The sequence below is a fragment of the Malaya genurostris genome, chromosome 1 (genome assembly GCF_030247185.1).
Source record: "Malaya genurostris strain Urasoe2022 chromosome 1, Malgen_1.1, whole genome shotgun sequence".
Taxonomy (NCBI): Eukaryota; Metazoa; Arthropoda; class Insecta; order Diptera; family Culicidae; genus Malaya; species Malaya genurostris.
Genome location: NC_080570.1, coordinates 77988346 through 78008217, shown reverse-complemented (window position 1 = coordinate 78008217; position 19872 = coordinate 77988346). Strand labels below are relative to the sequence as shown.

Below are 19872 nucleotides of genomic sequence, written 5' to 3'. Positions count from 1 at the left end.
ACTCGTTGCTGTTTTTGTTCCATCGAAAGCAATCGCGGCACCCACTTGGAAAAAAACCTTTTTCATGCTCAATTTTTCATGAAGGATAGTAAATACACTTCCATATGATATCTGTGTCATCTTAGCAATCTCACGTAGCTTCACTTTACGATCTTTCATTATAATTTTTGTCACTTCACTCACATTTTCCGGTGTAACGGCTTCCACAAGTCTACCCGAGCGTTCCGCGTCATTTGTGTCGGTACGACCACGTTTAAACTCGGCGAACCACCGACAAATCGTTGCTTTTGATGGACAAGAGTCCGGATAACATTTTTCAATCCATTGTTTCGCTTGCACGGTGTTTTTACCCATTAAAAAACAATGTTTCATCAAAACACGAAATTCGGTTTTTTCCATTTTTTAAACAAACTACAAAACGACTTACTCCAACCTCGATAACTCAGCTGTTTCTGGTCGGATCGACTTAAAATTTTGACCCGTTTCAAGCAAAGGTTAGTACTCTAGAAAGACGTGGTTACTGGTTTACTACGAGCGCCATCTCTGCTTTAGTCTCGGGACTTATTGATCCATGTGTTAGTTTTGTTGATAAGCAAAAACTAATTCTAATGCGGGGTTTCTGTACCGCGAATCGTTTCCATGTCATAAAGGCATGGCTGACCGTTGGGTTTTGACTTGCCTACTCTCAAGCCACATGCGAATCATCCATTCAGTTCACGAGCCAGCCATAGAGCCACCGAGCCACAGAGCAAAGCCGGCAGCATAGCAATCGCTGCTAAGCCATCTAGCATAGCCGAAGAAGCCTTTTGCTCGATCGCGTACCTACTATTTCATTTGCACGAAAGTTATATTGCGAACGGAATAGATGTTGAAAATCATTTCGCTTCCGTCTATCCAGTAGAGTGGTCGTGCTTCTTTTTGGGGTCCTTCATAGGCGCATCTAAGAGTATAATCAGACCCATACTCGGTTCACACAACAAGCCAATCAGTGAACGGTACACATTACGTTAGCATTTTTGTGTAATTTGTCCGAAGAAGTTAAACGATTTTTATAAACTTTCATCAATGTTTTATAGTTATTGATTGTTTTCTGCCTACTTGTTCCTTTTCAATTCTAGAATCAATCAATGATAATTAATTATTACAGCTGATTGTAAACATAGGAAACACGAAAGATAAAAGTTTTACGGAATGCATATTCCCCGGTGCAATAGTTGAATTGAACGAGTTTTCTAATCTTATGCTTTAGTTTGATTGGGGAGGAACTATAATGTGTAAAATATTCAAAATATTTCTATAGGTACAAGTGTATAGTGATTGTTTTATACCGAATATTATTATGTGAGTGAATGTTGTTTTTTTCTGTATGATAAAGAAAAACATAGCACGAGCGCAAAAAGTGGAAGAAGATTGAATAAAGCTTGTGTGGTATTTCATGTCGTTTATCTTGATAAATATTGAATGATCGAAGTTGCTCTTTTAAGACGACCTGACTATTTCAACACCGCTACATCCAAAATATCAACATCGCTACAATCCACAGTCAAAATTCCTCCACGTCAGATTTGAACACTGTCCGGTACAAGATCTGAAAGCAGATTATCCCCATACATTTCGAAGGATTCTTGCGCGTGAGGGTGATAACAAACAGCGGAAACATACATAGCATCATAAAGGTTAGTTGAAGTGTTTCTTTTAAGTATACCGGGAACAAGAGCTTGCCTATTAACCGATTCGAATATCTTTGGGAATAAATTTGTGTGCAAATTTGGCAATGCTTCACGGACGGTGAATATCGGATCGCGGTGTAAAGAATAAAAAATGGCACAAAATTTGGACATGTTCGTTCCTTCAATGAGCGTTGGAATCACTGTACCGACTTTTCTTTTGCATTATCATAGGCAGATTCAATGTGAGCTCGTAGTATTGCTATCGTTCAAGTCTCTCTCGTCTTCAAGCGAGATGACTAGAGGATTTATCAGTCAAGGTCATGTGATATGTATTGACATGAACCGTAAAGTTATCAGCCTTTTTCCATTGCTTTCATGCGATGTGCCTAGCGTTGCTCCATATTCAATATTATAAAAAGTATCACAAATTAAAGAACAACTGTGTGGGGCCAAATTATGCTCACAGACTGATCAGTTTACATGATGCTGGTTTCGGATGTCTGGTGGTGATTCCACAATTATCTATCGCATTATTTTCGCTGCTTAAACGTCAAACAAGCTCGGATAATCTAGAAATAAATCCGCTCTCATTTCTTGCTGTGAGTAGTGAGATATAGAAATTTTCCATGTGTATAAAAGATAACGGTTCTGCACCCCCAAAAATTTCAATACGATCGTTCGTTCAGAGAACTCACATTCACCGGTAGTTTCGATGTTTCTGTGGTGTATGCTCGCAGTTTGTATCGCATCTTTTTACTGCTGAACCTCGTCAATGGAGCAGAGTTGAGTGCAAAAAAATAGTGTTTAAACAATGTTTGACGATATCCGAGATGCAGGGAAAAGGCGACTGGCGCAATGGCTTCGTGAAATAGGTTGGCTACATTGGATAATCGGATGTAACTACGTGTTCATTTGACTTTTACGCAAAGCAAACGACTCGAGTCTAGCGTAAATAGGTCGTTTGATTTTTTTCCGTGAGTGTGATTTAGATCACTCGCATCTGGTAGTGATTTTGTTTTTGTTTTGTGAGCAAGGTTGTTCAGAGGTCAACATGTGTAAGGAGGAGTGTGGTACTAATTTTCAACCATCATCCGGGTTGAATATTAGTGCTAACATTTTTGCGCTTCAAGGTTTCATTGTTTAATTGATCGAAATTTTGACGGAATGGTTGTAATTGTTTTTACATTGGTTTTTACATTGTTGTAGTAATTTGAGTTAAGTTTTGACTTGCATTGTATGCATGTTCGCTAGTGATTTAAATAATCAAGGTCTTCCTTCACATCACATAAATATAGGTAATGAATAAGTAATTGACAAATAATAAGATCATTCGAACTTGGTGACCATAATATCGTGACTCAAATTCACAAATTCAAATCGTTGACAAAAATGTTCAAAAGCGTGTCATGATTCGAGTTACAATGTGTTGTATCTTAGTTGGGACTTTGATTCGAACGATTTTATTTTTAATAAGTGAAAAAAGCATTATGATCTTCCCGGTAAAATAGCACAATTTTCTTATTTTACTAAACTTGGGTGCAGGAACGATTTTTATTGACCGATTGGAAATTGATTAAAAATGATAAACTGTCGAATAGTAGAGTTATACAACATTCAGATACCGTTTTTCAGATTGGAAAGGAGGAAAAATAAAAAAATTAAAGAAAATCGAACAAAAAAAAAGTAGCAGAACAACAGGATAGGGAAATTTAGTGACTTTAAGAACACTTTGCACTCAACATAAGGAATCAACTATGAACAATAGTAAAATTTGGAATCCATTGTATAATACTGTATATTTAAAAGTAATTTTTCTAGCTCAATTGTAGCTCCTGGAAAAATGACGTGTCCTTTATAATTAATTTCAGCTCACTGTAAATCGTATTCACTTTATTTATTGAAATGTAACGCAACTTTGTTTTCTATAAAGGGGTAAATATCAAAATTCCGGATAAATAAACGTATAAAAAGGTGGCACAACTGTGCATTTTAAATGATATTTAATTAAAATTTTGATCAATAGCAAGCTGTGTGTCATTTCGCCTGCTTCATACTTCAGTGTAACTAAATTGTACTGGATGATTGGAAAGAGGCAGTGCGCTAGCTTACGATAGATGACAAAGATATTCTGCCGCTGGATCTCGCAAATACTTATATAGGACTAAAAAGACGAACGCAAGTACACTTCGAGTACATGTTTGGCTGGACCCATTATTATTAATATTAGCGTGCATTAATGGAGCGATTAAAGACCGAAATCACCGTGAGAGGGCCTCACATGAAGCACATGAGCATCGCTACCATAGTTAAAATCAACAATCTAGGGTTCCAATTACTAGCCCATCCATTTTGTTCATCTGATTTGGCCTTCTCGAACTATTATCTGTTCCCAAACCTCAAGTCACTTTTGAGAAATCGATGTAATTTTCGTTCTGGAATTTTAGACCGCTGTTTCCGAAAAATGATACCGAAACCTGTATAGCTGAAGTAAGTTTGTAAGGCTATCAACTAATATGACCTACAAATTTAGAAGATGTTTTCCGTTCACCACGAATCTTAGTAAGGGAGCTATCTCGGACCACTTCTCAGAATCTATCACAAGTCTTGTAATAGCGCAATCCTTTTGGAAAAGTCTAATAATTTGTACCTTATTCACGTCTCAAGTACCCGTCCGAGAGGAACGAAGGAAGTAATCACTACATAAAAATATTTAGAATCTGGGCCCATTGGTGTATTTTTATTTAATACAAGAGAAGTTTGAATATAAGCTTGTTCACATAGTGGTTTAGATTTAGATTTTTGATTGTATATTCTTCGAAAATTCAGACGTAGAATGAAAGTTTGCGAAAAACGTTTAGTTGACGCCATTGCTTTTTAACAAAAGTTTAAAAAGTTGGCTCACATTCATAATTTAAAATGTAATTGAAAGCAGAATAGCGAAATAAAATCCAGCATTATTTCATTTCTGTTAGAAAATTTTAGGTATTTTTGACAAAAAACCTGCTTTAATTCTCCTAGTGGTGTAATGTACCCTTTCTCATATTATTCATTTTCTCCTATAAAGTATAGCAGGAATTCCCTGAAATACTTCAATTTAAAAATGTTTAGAAAGGGTTTTGAAGATTTCTGTTGCATAATACTACTACATTGATATACTACATTTGAATTTAAGTTAGTGAAATTCTATTCAATCATATGTGAGAAAGTGAAGTGAGCTCCATTTTATCACATTTGATTACTATTATTACCGAACTTTCGGAATAAAAAGCTGGATATCGGTATAGTGACATTCGGTTCATTCAACCATGCACATATATTATCTAAATTATTTTACGATTTGAACTTTAGAAAAAAAAACCGGTAATCGGACTCGGATAAAATTCAGTAAATTATTTATGAGACTTTAAATGATTTATTTGGATACAGCTAACAGAAATTCACTAGCCAATATAAAGAGATAGATTATGTAAAAATATTTTTGAAATTGACATTTTGACACTGGGCACCTTACCTCTGGAATCAGAGACCCAATTCAAATGAAAATTGGGAAATTTTTATGGCATCTTACGACCTTTCAGTTGAATCTAAGATGGTGAGGATCGGTTCAGTCACATACACGTACACACAGATGTTTGCTCAGTACGTCGAGCTGAATCGAATGGTCAAATGCCCTCCAGGCCTCGGTTCAAAAGTCGGTTTCCACAGTGATTGTATAGCCTTCCTATATGACCTTTTGCACCTTTCAAAAACCCTCCTTGAATGACTCCTGCGCATATGCCTGGGAACATTTAATAGTAGGAATACTGTGCCAAAAACACATATTTATTTTCAATATCCTTATCTCGGTAAAATAACCTACACACTTATAATAGTCATATAAATTTACGTATTTATAGATGCACATTAAACGGGGGCGTCGGAACTCACTTAAATTTACATTCCAACGCTTGTAGAGATAAATCAAATATTTAACTTCACAGTTAATTTTGCTAAAGTTTACATCGATACAGACATAGGATACAGATCGATTTTTACATGTTAATAGATGTAAAATTGTGTGATCCCAAAAAAATATGGCATGTTTGAGTTTACGTCAAGCGTAAATTAAATTTTTTTCTACGAATGTAGGAATGTTACATAAATAGCGTCAATTTTGTGGTTTAAATTAAACTGCTAAGGGTCAATGGCAGTTTAATTTGAACTCCTTAAGTACTGTACTGGTGAGCCGAGGGCGAATCGCAATGAAAAAGAAGTCAATAGATTTAGGGTATTATAACTAATAAAAAAAACTAACTTATGCGGTGATTTATTTGGTTATTGCTGTTTGACATGTGATTTGGTTATTACTACTTGACATTTGACGTCAAAATTGCTTTTGCCCTTATGCATAAATCGCTCAGGTAAACATGTTAAACAAGTGTTGTACTGAAATCGTTTGAATGTATAAGCATTGAGATGCTGGACTATTTTAAGCATATCTTCATAAAAGTATTATAATAAAAGCTTGAAAAGTGAGTGTGTGACTGAGTATAGAAGTCCAGTAAAACGTAAGGTAATGGATAGAATGCTTTGATTTTTGTTCGAAAGCGAAAGTCAATGAAACATACAAATAATTTCAATCAATAGAAGTTGATTGCTAATTATGTGGTCTGATTGATGACATTACAGCAAAAAAGAATGTTTTCCGTTTGTTTAAGTATCTAAAAATACGTCTGTTGAACTATACACATCAATCCGTCAAAGTAAATAACTTTGCATGAAGATGACGAATGTTGCCTGTAATGTTTGTCTGCAATGAATTGAAGCGAAATTGATACTGTTCGTACTAGAACACACTTGTACTGTTCTGCTGCACTGTGTCTCATACTGAGGTAGGAAGGGATAAATCATTACAGTCTCCTTTACACGAGGCTGCAGGCTGTAACGTGGTGGAATAGCGTCGCCTGTTTGCAAGTCATTCGTGGTTGAGTTGTTCGGAGTAGTTCAACAACTTAAATTATCCACCAGCCTGATATTCCAGAACAGCGGTACATATTTATTATTGCTACCTTACCATCGATTACCAGAACTAGTTTGTTAGCCATAGAACAGAAGGTTAATTGCATCCTTAATTATTTTCATATCTTTTTAAAGGCATATATAAAAAATGTTATTGCTCTTTATATTGCAGACTTAGTGCTGTGTCCATATTTTACCCAGAAAACTAATATTGAATCAATGAACAATTATCGATTAATTAATTAACAGCAATTACTGCTATTATTATTATGAAATATCTATTTAGAATTAATTTTTGAATTGATTTCTAGCAAGAAATAAGTGCCTTATTGATAACGAGAAGTACATGTGTTTTTAGTGCATTGCTGTTATTGAATCTATAGACTTGCAATTCTACAGATAGAGCAAATATATTTTCCAAAGTATAGTGAACAAAACTTCAAAATTCTGTATTAGTGCAAACCAGTTTTTGATCGAAATTATAACAACCGCTTTTGGAAGGGTGATTTATTTGGTCTGAAATCGAAATCAGGTCAGATATGATTCGATGCTTGCAACATTTCCCCTAGTAGATCCATAAAAGCATTCCACAGTTAATTCATGAATGGAGCTCTGTCGAACGCATGATGTTGCAATCACAAACAACTCTCTCAAGTGTGTACCCGTCAAATCACAAATCATGAGTTATCATTAAATTTCCCTAAATCACAGATTCGGTTAAAATACTCTTTCTCTATCCCTTGTGTTCGGCCGTTGAATTGATGGCATGGATGGTTTGAAAGTAAAATCTGCTACTTTAGTTCCCGGATCAACATACGAATCGATAAGCCATTTTTTCCAGACGTCATCATTCTCTTTTGGATTTTGCTATTCCCATATCGAAGAACTATCGTCCAGATTTAATTGAGTGGTATCCTATGTGTATCCGAAACGAAGACCACCGTTAAGGTTGAAAGATCCTCACGATCTGACCTCCCACTTTTCTGGAGTAAAAAAAAGGTGGCCGATCTTTTTAAAGTTCGCGTGAACATCAATTATGAATAGGTCATTATACTATACGTTTCCAAATAAACCAATTGATTATAATGTGTGTATCTTCGAGTTGCCCGGTCAGTGAAGTAAAAAACGGAAGATGATGGCTTTAATAGAACGTAAAGCATAGTAGTAATCATATTTAATTATACACCAGAAATGTTCTACTTTTTCGGGGCTTTTAGTGAGAAACTATTTAGGTTCGTGGGTTGCGAATATCCCAGTACGAGAAGTTCATAGGAGGCTTAAGCGTTAGGCTAGTTTTTGTTTTAGGTGTAGAAGTTAAAAATCACATCACGGGAATTGGACGAAGAAAAGTATTGATTACTACATGTTGTTTCCAAATTACAGTGTTGCAGAATTTCCTGACAGGTAGGCTGATTGTGATGGTTCTAAAATTGATATATCACTCACAAATATGTTCGACATTCTCTTTATGCTGATTCCATGAAATTCCATTCCATGAAAATTTTCTGCGTTCTGTTTGTGCACAATATATTTGGTGTTGATTGACAATTGATGTCTGATAATTAGCAGTACAAGATTATACTCAGCTCTCCAGGAACATTTTCTCTATTATGACTCACATTTGTAACGTAGCTGCTTAGCTTTTGTTTTCTACAAACAATCAAAATATTTGTAAATACGTTTTGCTTCACTATGAAGCGCATTTTAAATAATTTCCATGAGAGATAGTTATATTTTTTATCGCGAATATCTCGAGTTGTGCAAAAGATAACAACACCAAACCATCGGATTTACGATCAGCATGATATGAATAAAATCTTTTTGTACTTTACTCAGAAAAAGGCCAGCGGTTTTACACAATTAGTCGCAAACAGGGAAGAAGCATTTTTAGGCGCCAGGAACAGTTGTGATCATGGTGTAACTGACAGTCGTCATCCATGCCAAATGACAAAAAAACTATTCAACTGATTTCTCAAATTAGAGGAAAACGCCCCAAATGTATACAATAGCAATTGTGGTTTATTGACTGTTCTGCTTTGAGTCTAATGCCTTTCGCATCGGTGAAAGTGCAACTAGATGCTTCTAATGACCGTAAATCGATAATGCAGGCATCAGTATTAATGCAATTCGCACCGTGTGCAGTTCTGCGGTCGTGTAGTTTTTGTTCTCGGTCCTGTAAACAGGTATTGACGCAGTATTGAGAGAAAGCTTTTCTATTCTGCAAGCGTTCAAATTGATTTAATTCGCACTGTATACAGCGGCCCTTACACGTGACAATATTATTGTCAATCCAAAGTATTGTCAATACCGTCAATCCAATTGACTTGGTAACTTGAGTCCGCATTTTTCGAACAAATCAAGCGTTTGAAGCTTCAATTATTGCAACTGAACATTAAAACATTGAGAGGAGAGTTTATTGCACATATTTGATAGTTTCTTCTCTGGAGAGAAAGTATTGTCGAATTGATGAGCAGTTTTGATTTTTTGACAATATTTTCGTCAATCCAACGAAGTTTCCATTACACGTTCAAAAGTATTGTCAATACTCCTTGTATTGACAATAATATTGTCTCGTGTAAGGGTCGCTTACAGTTCTGCTCCCGGGCCATATAAAAATGGCGAATGAATCTGCGAGATACCAGTGAGGGTGGTACCTTGATTGAGAAATTTGTGCGCCGCTGATATCGGAAAAAGTGATAATTATTTTCAATATTACCAGTCAGTAAAATACTATCGAAATTCATCAATTCGGATTGGCTGATCAATGCATAGGGCACCCCGGGTAGGTGTAAATAGCAAACAAAGATCAAAATAATAACAACTTTTACCATCATATCTTGGCATGATGTTTCTGTGTTATCACAGCGATACTTGATATTTTCGTGATATTGCATCCATGGAATCAAGAAATTATACAATATCTGTTTAACATCAAAATTAGTTATAATATCTTATTTCGTTATTGATGAGCTATTCCAATTTCATTAAGTAAATTGATCCAGTAGTTCTATCTTCAAATAAAATCCTATTGAATAAACTGCATCAGAATCAGATAAGAGAAATACGTATTATATTAATCTATTCTGAATGCTAGAATATAAAATAATTAAGAAATTCGTGTTCTATAAATATTTTGTTCTTGGTTTCATAATGACAGAATTTTATATTTTGTAGCTATTTTCTCATGCAAGTTTTGTTATAATTTTTGCCTTTCTCATATAGAAAGGTTATGGAATCACTTGAAAAACCGACTACTGAAAATTGGCCCAAAGGGCCAAGTGTCATATACCATTCGACTCAGTTCAACGAGCTGAGCAATGTGTGTGTGTGTGTGTGTGTGTGTGTGTGTGTGTGTGTGTGTGTGTGTGTGTGTGTGTGTGTGTGTGTGTGTGTGTGTGTGTCAAATAATTTTACTAAGTTTTCTCGGAGATGGCTGAACCGATTTTGACAAACTTAGATTTAAAAAGGTCTCGTGGTCCCATACGGAATTCCTGAATTTCATCCGGATCCGACTTCCGGTTCCGGAGTTATAGGGTAAAGTGTTTTACATATTGTACACCGTCACTTAAACCGGCGAAACAAAAAACGTAAAAAAAATTCTAAACTGATCTCAAAACTACACAAATCAATAGTCTTTATCATTCGTGCCGTGACTATCGGATCGATCGGACGTAAATTCTGCTTTCTCCAATCGCGTGGTGAATTGTTTTATTCCGTTATCAAGGTCATCCCGTATTCTATTGTGTGCATCAGTGCGGTCGAGTGATAGTTCTAATTAATCCGTTCTCAAGGCCGACTGTGAGCTTGTGTAAAGCAGCACTGCGTGTGGTACCGTTAGCCAGCGCCAGCGCTGGGCGCTGCGTATATATCGTTGTACATTAGAAACAGTGATAAATATATATAGTGATAAAAAGATTGGTTTCATTGGACAGTGTAGTGAGAGACTAAAAACAAAGTGCTTTTTCCTCAAAGAGGTTTTTTGCACTTTATTGAACTGGAGTATTCACCGGTCGCCTAGGACCGGGCCTTGTCGGCCGATCACCCTTCGAGAGCTAAAGCTAAGTATTTTTTTTCTTTTTCCCTGTTGTTCAGTACCATTAGATTTTTATTGCCCCCTAATATTTACCCGCACGGACACATTTCCGTGCCATGACAAAAGGCACAGAATTGCCTGACCTTCCCCTAGATGATCAAATGGATGCTTCTGATGGCAATAAATCTCGCATTAGAAGCTATCCCGATGGGCTTGCACTCTCGGCCGGACCGTATGCGGTTTACATCCGGACCAAAGCGAATGGTAAAAAATTGAACCTTCTAAAACTTTCTAATGACCTGTCCTCGCGATACAATACTGTACAAAAAATTGAGAAAGTACGCCCGGACAAGCTTAGGGTCTTGTTAGCCAGTGCAAAACAGGCTAATGAGATCGTTCGAAGTGAGAATTTCACGCGGGAGTATCGCGTATACGTACCAGCTCGCGAAGTCGAGATAGACGGCGTGATCACCGATCCGAGTCTGACTTGCGTGGACGTTCTTAAGCATGGGGCAGGCGGTTTTAAGAACCCCCTACTCAAGAACGTTAAGATACTGGACTGCAAGCAATTGCGTTCAGTATCGACCGCTGAGGATGGGACTAAGTCCTATATCCCATCAGACTCGTATCGGGTGACTTTCGCTGGCTCGGCTTTGCCTAATTACGTCCTCCTGGACCGAGTCCGTTTACCTGTTCGTCTTTTTGTGCCGCGGGTCATGAACTGCACCAATTGCAAACAATTGGGACATACAGCATCCCATTGTTGCAATAAATCCCGGTGTATAAAGTGTGGAGGGAGTCATGCGGATAACTCCTGCAGTGGAGACAATGAAAAGTGTCTCTACTGTAAGGAGAGGCCGCATGACCTCTCTGATTGTCCCGTGTACAAATTGCGTAAGGATAAAATGAAGCGTTCACTTAAGCAACATTCCAAACGCTCTTTTGCAGAAATGTTGAAATGTGCTACGCCACCTACCGAAAATCCTTACGCTTACTTGTCAACTGACGAGAGCGAATATGATGACCCCCTCGAAGGTACATCTTCGGCTGTCCCTCATAGCTCATCAATTAGAAAGAGAAGAAATAAATCTTCTCAAAAGCTCCCTAGTAAGGGTTCGAAGATGTCCTCTGATGGGTTCCGAAAAATTACAACAACTGGTAGTGATGGCAAAAAACCAGAGAAAAAAGCTCCAGGCCTTGGAAAATTAAATTCCGAGCAAGAATTTCCATCACTTCCTGGGACTTCAAAACCCCCGAAAGTCCCTAAAGATCAGTCAGAAAATTTACCAAATACTGGGTTTGTTAAATTCTCTGATATTGTGGACTGGATCATGTCTACTTTCAATATTTCTGAACCTCTTAAAAGCCTGATAATGGCTTTTATTCCTACAGTTAAAACATTCTTGAAGCAGTTGACTGCAAAATGGCCCCTTCTTTCAGCGATCGTATCCTTCGATGGCTAAGACACCCACCGAGGTCACGGATACAATCACTGTTATACAGTGGAATTGTAGAAGTATCATCCCAAAAATAGATCCTTTCAAATTTCTAGTAAATAATCTGAAATGTGACGCATTTGCATTGTGCGAAACTTGGCTAACTTCTGAAATACCCTTAAACTTCCACGATTTTAACATTATTCGTCTGGATCGAGATGATTCCTATGGAGGAGTACTTTTGGGGATCAAAAAGTGCTATTCTTTCTATCGCATTAACCTCCCCTCGATACCAGGTATTGAAGTTGTCGCATGTCATGTTACAATCAAAGGCAAGGACCTTTGCATTGCTTCCATCTACATTCCTCCAAGAGCCTCGGTTGGGCATCGGCGGCTCAATGATATCATAGAGCTTCTTCCCGCACCGACGTTGGTTTTAGGAGACTTTAACTCACACGGTACGGGATGGGGCTGTCTTCACGACGATAACAGATCAACTATGATCCATGATATCTGCGACAACTTCAATATGACAATCTTGAATACGGGAGAAATGACACGAATTCCTGCACCACCAGCAAGACCAAGTGCGCTAGACTTATCCCTTTGCTCGACATCGCTACGGTTGGGTTGCACGTGGAAGGTAATCCCTGATCCCCACGGTAGCGATCATCTGCCTATCGTAATTTCAATCGCCACCGGATTAAGACCATCGGAAACAATCAATGTTTCGTATGACCTCACAAGAAATATTGATTGGAATAGCTATGCGACCTCGATATCTGAGAAACTAGTAACAACACAAGAACTTCCTCCGGAGGAAGAGTACACGTTTTTGGCTGGCTTGATTCTCGACACCGCGACTCAAGCTCAGACGAAACGTGTACCCGGCGCGAAAACTAACATCCGTCCCCCCAACCCGTGGTGGGACAAAGAGTGCTCAGAATTAAACGCGGAGAGAACTGCATCATTTGTCGAGTTTAGGAAAAACGGAACACCTGATAATTTCAGAAACTACGCGGCATTAGACGCTAAAATGAAAAGCTTGATTAAAGCGAAGAAAAGCGGTTATTGGCGTCGATTCGTAGACGGATTATCGAGAGAAACATCAATGAGCACTCTTTGGAACACAGCCCGACGAATGCGCAACAAAAACACCACAAACGAAAGCGAGGAATATTCTAACCGCTGGATATTCGATTTCGCTAAAAAAGTATGTCCTGACTCTGTTCCGGAACAGACAATCATGCGCGTCGCTTCATCAAACAGAAACGAAACACCTTTTTCGATGGTCGAGTTCTCACTTGCGCTTTTATCGTGTAACAATAAATCTCCGGGGTTAGACAAAATCAAATTCAACTTGTTGAAAAATTTGCCTGACTCTGCCAAAAGGCGCTTATTGAATTTATTCAATAGGCTTCTTGAGGATAATATTGTCCCACATGACTGGAGACAAGTAAGAGTTATCGCCATTCAAAAACCAGGGAAACCTGCCTCCGATCACAATTCGTATCGGCCGATTGCTATGCTTTCCTGTATCCGGAAATTGTTCGAAAAAATGATTCTGTTTCGTCTAGACAATTGGGTCGAGACTAATGGCTTACTTTCAGATACACAATTTGGTTTCCGCAGGGGTAAAGGAACGAACGATTGTCTTGCGTTGCTCTCAACCGAAATTCAAATGGCATTTGCTCGTAAAGAACAAATGGCGTCAGTTTTCCTAGACATCAAGGGGGCTTTTGATTCAGTTTCCATAAACATCCTATCTGAGAAGTTGCATCAGCATGGTCCTTCACCAATTTTGAATAACTTTTTGTATAATCTGTTGTCCGAGAAATACATGTATTTCGCGCATGGTGATTTGTCGACAATACGATTCAGTTACATGGGTCTTCCTCAGGGCTCATGCTTAAGCCCCCTTTTATACAACTTTTACGTGAACAACATTGATGAATGTATCAACACATCTTGCACGCTAAGACAACTTGCCGACGACAGCGTTGTGTCTATTATAGGACCCAAAGCTGCCGATCTCCAAGGACCATTGCAAGATACCCTCGACAACTTGTCGACATGGGCTCTTCAAATGGGTATCGAGTTCTCTACGGAGAAAACTGAGCTGGTTGTATTTTCAAGGAAGCGAGAACCAGCACAATTACAGCTTCAACTAGGGGGTGAAACCATAGCTCAGGTCTTCACATTTAAATATCTCGGGGTCTGGTTCGACTCCAAAGGCACCTGGGGATGTCACATTAGGTATCTGAAACAAAAATGCCAACAGAGAATCAATTTTCTTCGTACAATAACCGGATCATGGTGGGGTGCCCACCCAGGAGACCTGATCAGGTTATACCAAACAACGATATTGTCCGTGATGGAATACGGATGCTTTTGCTTCCGATCCGCGGCGAACACTCATTTCATCAAGCTGGAAAGAATTCAGTATCGTTGTTTGCGTATTGCCTTAGGTTGCATGCAGTCGACTCATACGATGAGTCTTGAAGTACTGGCGGGCGTCTTACCGTTGAAAAATCGATTCTGGGATCTCTCATATCGATTGCTAATTCGATGCGACATCCTGAATCCGATGGTGATTGAAAATTTCGAAAGGCTTGTCGAGCTCAATTCTCAAACCCGTTTTATGTCCTTGTATTTTGATTACATGGCTCAGAATATTAATCCTTCTTCGTTTGTTTCCAATCGTGCTCATTTCTTGGATACTTCTGATTCTACTGTGTTTTTCGACACATCCATGAGAGAAGAAATTCGTGGAATCCCGGATCATGTGCGCCCTCAAGTGGCCCCAAATATTTTTTATAATAAATTTAGAACAGTCAACTGTGAAAAGGTGTTTTACACTGACGGTTCAAACATCAACAGGTCCACAGGCTTCGGCATCTTCAATCAAAACATCACCGCTTCGTACAAACTCAGTGATCCGGCTTCAGTCTACGTCGCAGAATTAGCTGCTATTCAGTACACCCTTGAGATCATTGAAACCTTGCCCAAAGACCATTACTTCATTGTCACGGACAGTCTAAGCTCAATAGAAGCTCTCCGGGCAATGAAGCCAGGAAAGTATCCCCCATATTTCCTGGGGAAAATACGGGAACACTTGCGAACTTTATCTGAACGGTCTTATTTAATATCGTTAGTCTGGGTCCCTTCGCATTGTTCCATTCCAGGCAATGAAAAGGCAGACTCATTGGCTAAGGTGGGCGCATTAGAAGGTGATATTTATGAAAGACCAATCTGCTTCAATGAATTTTTCAGTATCTCTCGTCAGAAAACTCTCGAAAGTTGGCAAACTTCATGGAGCAATGGCGAACTGGGACGATGGCTACATTCCATTATCCCTAGGGTATCGACGAAACCTTGGTTCAGGGGGATGAACGTGAGTCGCGATTTCATTCGTGTTATGTCGCGGCTCATGTCAAATCACTACACCTTCAACGCACATCTCCGGCGTGTTGGGCTTGCGGAGAGCGGTCTCTGCACCTGTGGCGACGGTTATCAGGACATCGAGCATGTCGTGTGGTCGTGCGTAGAGTATCGTGACGCCAGGTCGAAGCTACTGGAATCCCTTAGGGCCCGAGGTAGACCGCCTGAGGTTCCGGTTCGGGATGTGTTGGCGAGTCGGGATAGTTTATATATGCTTCTCATATACCAGTACCTTAAACACATTGATATACAAGTGTAATGTGTTATCCCTCGCTCAGAAAGTATAAACTCCACCTACAGGTTCGACACTAACATCCGCCCGATTCTCTCGATCCCCGTCCCTGTCCACCATCTTCATTGGAACTAACAAGATCTTTTTTTGTCACTAACTTTTTCGTTACCCCTTCCCTATCTCTTCACCATCCCGATGGCAACTAATTAGATCTTTATCGTTTTCAAACATTTTGTTCCCACATCCCCTTTTTACCCCGTTTCCACAATATTTACTTTTTTTTTCATTCTCTTCCGTAACATCACCATCATCGTCCACGGAAGGCCGCCCCAGTCGAAAACCAGCATGCGGGCCACCCGCCGGGCCTTCGTAGCCTGGGGGTGTTTCCCGCGGACCCACGCGGACCGAAGGATGCGGCCAACATGGATCTTCGCCAACGGCATATGGAAGACCCTCATGCGATATTCAATTCACCGGCCACTACCGATAGCTTCTCGAGAATCCGCTACCGCTACATTACATAATGATACTTTTCTAGTTTTAAGTTAGTCGTAATTAAGATTAGTAAATACCCTTGGCATCTTAGAGCTTAAGCAGTGTGCCTTAAAATTATACTATAATATTGAATAAAAAAAAAAATAGTCTTTATCAGTAGGCAACAAACCAAACCGATTCCGGCTATCCTGGTTCCCGGTATCCGGTTCCGGAAGTACCGGAAATGGTGGTCATATATACCAAAATGGATCTCACTCACTTTTCTCAGCGATGATTTGACCGATTTCCACAAAATTAGATTCAAATGAGTTCGGAACATTTAAATCGTAATTTAGAGTGCGTACTAGTAGAGTTTGTATGTCATGTTAGTTTTTGGCCGTACGAACCGACTTTGATTATACCGGTTTTTGGGTTCCGGTGCCGGAAGTGCATATAATAGTGAACCCACTTCGTTTTCTTAAGGATGACCTACGCAATCAAAGCACTGTTTTATTATGTACGTTATGCACAAACAATCTCTTGGTTTCTTTTAAAAATCGAAAAGAAAAATTTTGAATATTATATACATGAGAAAGTCATCATTACATCACTAGGTGGATAAAAACAGGTTTGGATATTTTAACTCTTATTTCAAACTAAATAATGTTAATTTCTACCATTGAGATGTTTGGTTTTAATAACAGAATTTAATATTGATTTGCAAATCACTTCTACCCGGGACTGGTCTTACAAGTCAGTTGTGATATGTTCGAGCTCCGACATGGAAGAATTCTTAGTGTCAGTAGGATTGTAGCTATAGCGATGCATTAATTCACTCAATTCAATCATAACGCTATGAATCGGCTACAAAGTCTTTTGAAACATAAGGTCAAGTTCCACACAAGGAATGTATATGTAAGTCTTTGCATTTTTTAAGTTTTATTCTGGAAGTGAAGAAGTGTAACCTGGCTCAGTTCACACAACCAATCAACTTATTTGTACGATTTCAGATATTCGAAAGTGTGAATGAAGCTTTTTAGTATCCCTGTAATCCAGTTATGTCGCTGGCATTACCCACCCGCTTTTTAAATGAAAAATTTATAAGAGAAACTCTCAATTTAATTATACATGAATTCAATTATATGAGCAAGTCAATTTCCGGTCTATAATTTTAAACTAAATTCTGTCTCGAAGACGTGTATTTCCAGTAGACAGTAACTGTCGTTTCCTGTTGCATTTTAAACCGCGATAAAAAAAAGTTATTTCTCACACAGATACCTTTTACCTCGAACGAGGTCAGACTCGCGAAAATGGTTCCGCCAGCTACCGAATGCGTATTATCGTTTTTTAATGAAACAATCCGTATCTGACCTGCTGGTCAGAAGCGAAGTTCAAATTGTGCATTCCGCTTCTGGGTTCGCGTTCGTTTCGCTTGGTCTTGAACTACAGCTACGAATCCAGGGGATTTCCCCCACACAGTGGGAAATTGATAAACAAATAAATATATAAAGAATATTGTCTTTTGCTAGAATAATTTTATATGTGGGGTATAGAATCAATTTGAACGGTCGATTTATTTTTTATTATGATATATATTTTAGTGAAATTTACTCACTTTAATCAAGATGAGCCAAAATCTATCGCATGTGTTGCTTAAGAAAGTTTCGGGTTGAAAAAATATTTCCTTTCACGCATAATTTACTGAACAATTTCAAAGTACTCCACGTGTTAGTGCCGTTTATCTCAATGTGCTACGATATAATGAAGTTATATTGATATGTATGCTGAAAAGGGGGAGACCGTAATAAACTTCGCGCTGTAATATTGTGGGATGGAAAATAGAGGAAATTATTAAATTGCTAAGCAAATGGGAAGCTGTATCATATCGATAAATGATTTTTTTCCTTCAATGCTTAAATAATTGTGAAATCATATTATGTTTCCGAGGGCAACGAAATTAACTTTTTTTTCTGGCACGAGGAAATATAGTCGTAACAGATGGCAAGTACAATAATAAGAAACAAGTTAATTCACATTGAAATTTAGTTATAAATAGTAGAATTATCTAGAAGGAGGGAGAGAATTCAGTTTCCATTCCGTTTTATACTCGCAACTATCAAGTGGAAGATGGGAACAACATTTCTAAACCGCAAAAATTTTCATTGTTCTAACCCATGTCACACTATTTTTATTGCGATGCGGACGAAATTCAATTCGCCTATAGTGCAGAACGATCTTGTATTTAGATTCAAATGTTTGTAACAATTAGTTCAGCAATATCTGCTAATCCCTAATGTCTATTTTTGTTTAAATATATTCTCATACGTTACACACAGACATGTTCCAATAACCACGAACTGGAGTTTTGAATGACAATCGATTTTTAAAACATCTACTTAGAAGTAGGTTTTCATAATGTGAAAAATGACAGTTCACTTTATTTATTAATATATTCGTAACATTTGATCGCATTACTGCATTAACTTAAAGTTTTCAATAAAATAATTTCAAATACGCTTGCTTTCTGGTATGATACATAGAAATATTTTTTTCAAAACATGTAGACACTGCCATCAGATCCCATCCTGTTGCATAAACCCCACTACGTTTGGGAAAGGAGCGCACTGGGCAGCTGTTGATACGTGCTGCCTCGGGTCGAGGTGAGGTTGAAGAACTCATTTAGCACAACTGCAAATGAGCTCAATCACGATGAGCGGCACGCTTCGACTTTGCTTGTGGATCCTGTAGCGCCCAGCAAACTGATCTCGCGTGCGAAAGCCAACCGTGACGTAATCTCCTTGGAAATATAGCTGTATATCTTCGTGGTGTTCTTGTTTGTTTTTGTTTTGAGAATTCCCGAAAGATGCGAAGAGTAGAAAAAAAATCGAGTCAAGGTTGTAGTAACAAGCGCCATACAGGTAATATTCGATGATTCTGTACAGATGACGAAACCGTCAGCACAAATTAATTATTTTTTAACCACGATGGTCATCGCTTTAGCTGTACAAAAGTTAGTTTTTTTATGTATAAGGGTAGATTCGCGACGCTTACCGAATTAAACAATGTGGGTATGATGAGCTACTTGGACAATTTAATTTTACGGTTCGCCCTTGTATTTTAATCACTGCTCTGATAAGAATTAAGATGTTTGAAGGAATATAATTTTTTTCAGTCATTTGGGTTTTTTGGTACTTCATTTTTGGATTATTCGTGGGGTAATAACCTCATTCGACTAGGTACTGAATCACGAATCTGGATATCATTCAATAGTATATAATACACGGATTTTTTTTGGAACATTGCAAAACATTTTAGCTTAAACATTTTAGATTATACTTTGAAGAATAGAACTATGACCTTACGTATTTTCGGTACATGTTTGAGTAGTATGAAATTCTGTTCTTCTAAGATTTGTGGTTGAACACAGATGCAATCAATTGAAATGAAAAAAAAACTGTTTTATTCCAGTATTCCTGTTGTTGTTATTTAATAACTGTTTACTGAACGGGAACAGTTGCAGTAAGTTTTTATAGCCATTAATAGCCAGGCTTATTAGTTCAAATAGTTTTACAATCTGCTTCAAAAATT

General features: G+C 38.2%; 1 protein-coding gene across 4 annotated transcripts in view; it reads left to right on the top strand.

Annotated features, from left to right (window-relative positions):
- Nucleotides 1-732: 732 nt before the first annotated feature.
- Nucleotides 733-19872, top strand: part of LOC131440527 (uncharacterized) — a 183569-nt gene continuing 164429 nt past the window's right edge. The window contains exons 1-2 of one of the 4 annotated variants that reach the window (XM_058611887.1): nucleotides 733-995; nucleotides 1301-1676. The gene's annotated coding sequence lies outside the window, so the exon portion shown is untranslated. Of the gene's footprint in view, nucleotides 1677-19872 lie in introns of all 4 variants that reach the window. The other 3 variants (XM_058611885.1, XM_058611884.1, XM_058611886.1) reach the window with 3 other exon arrangements.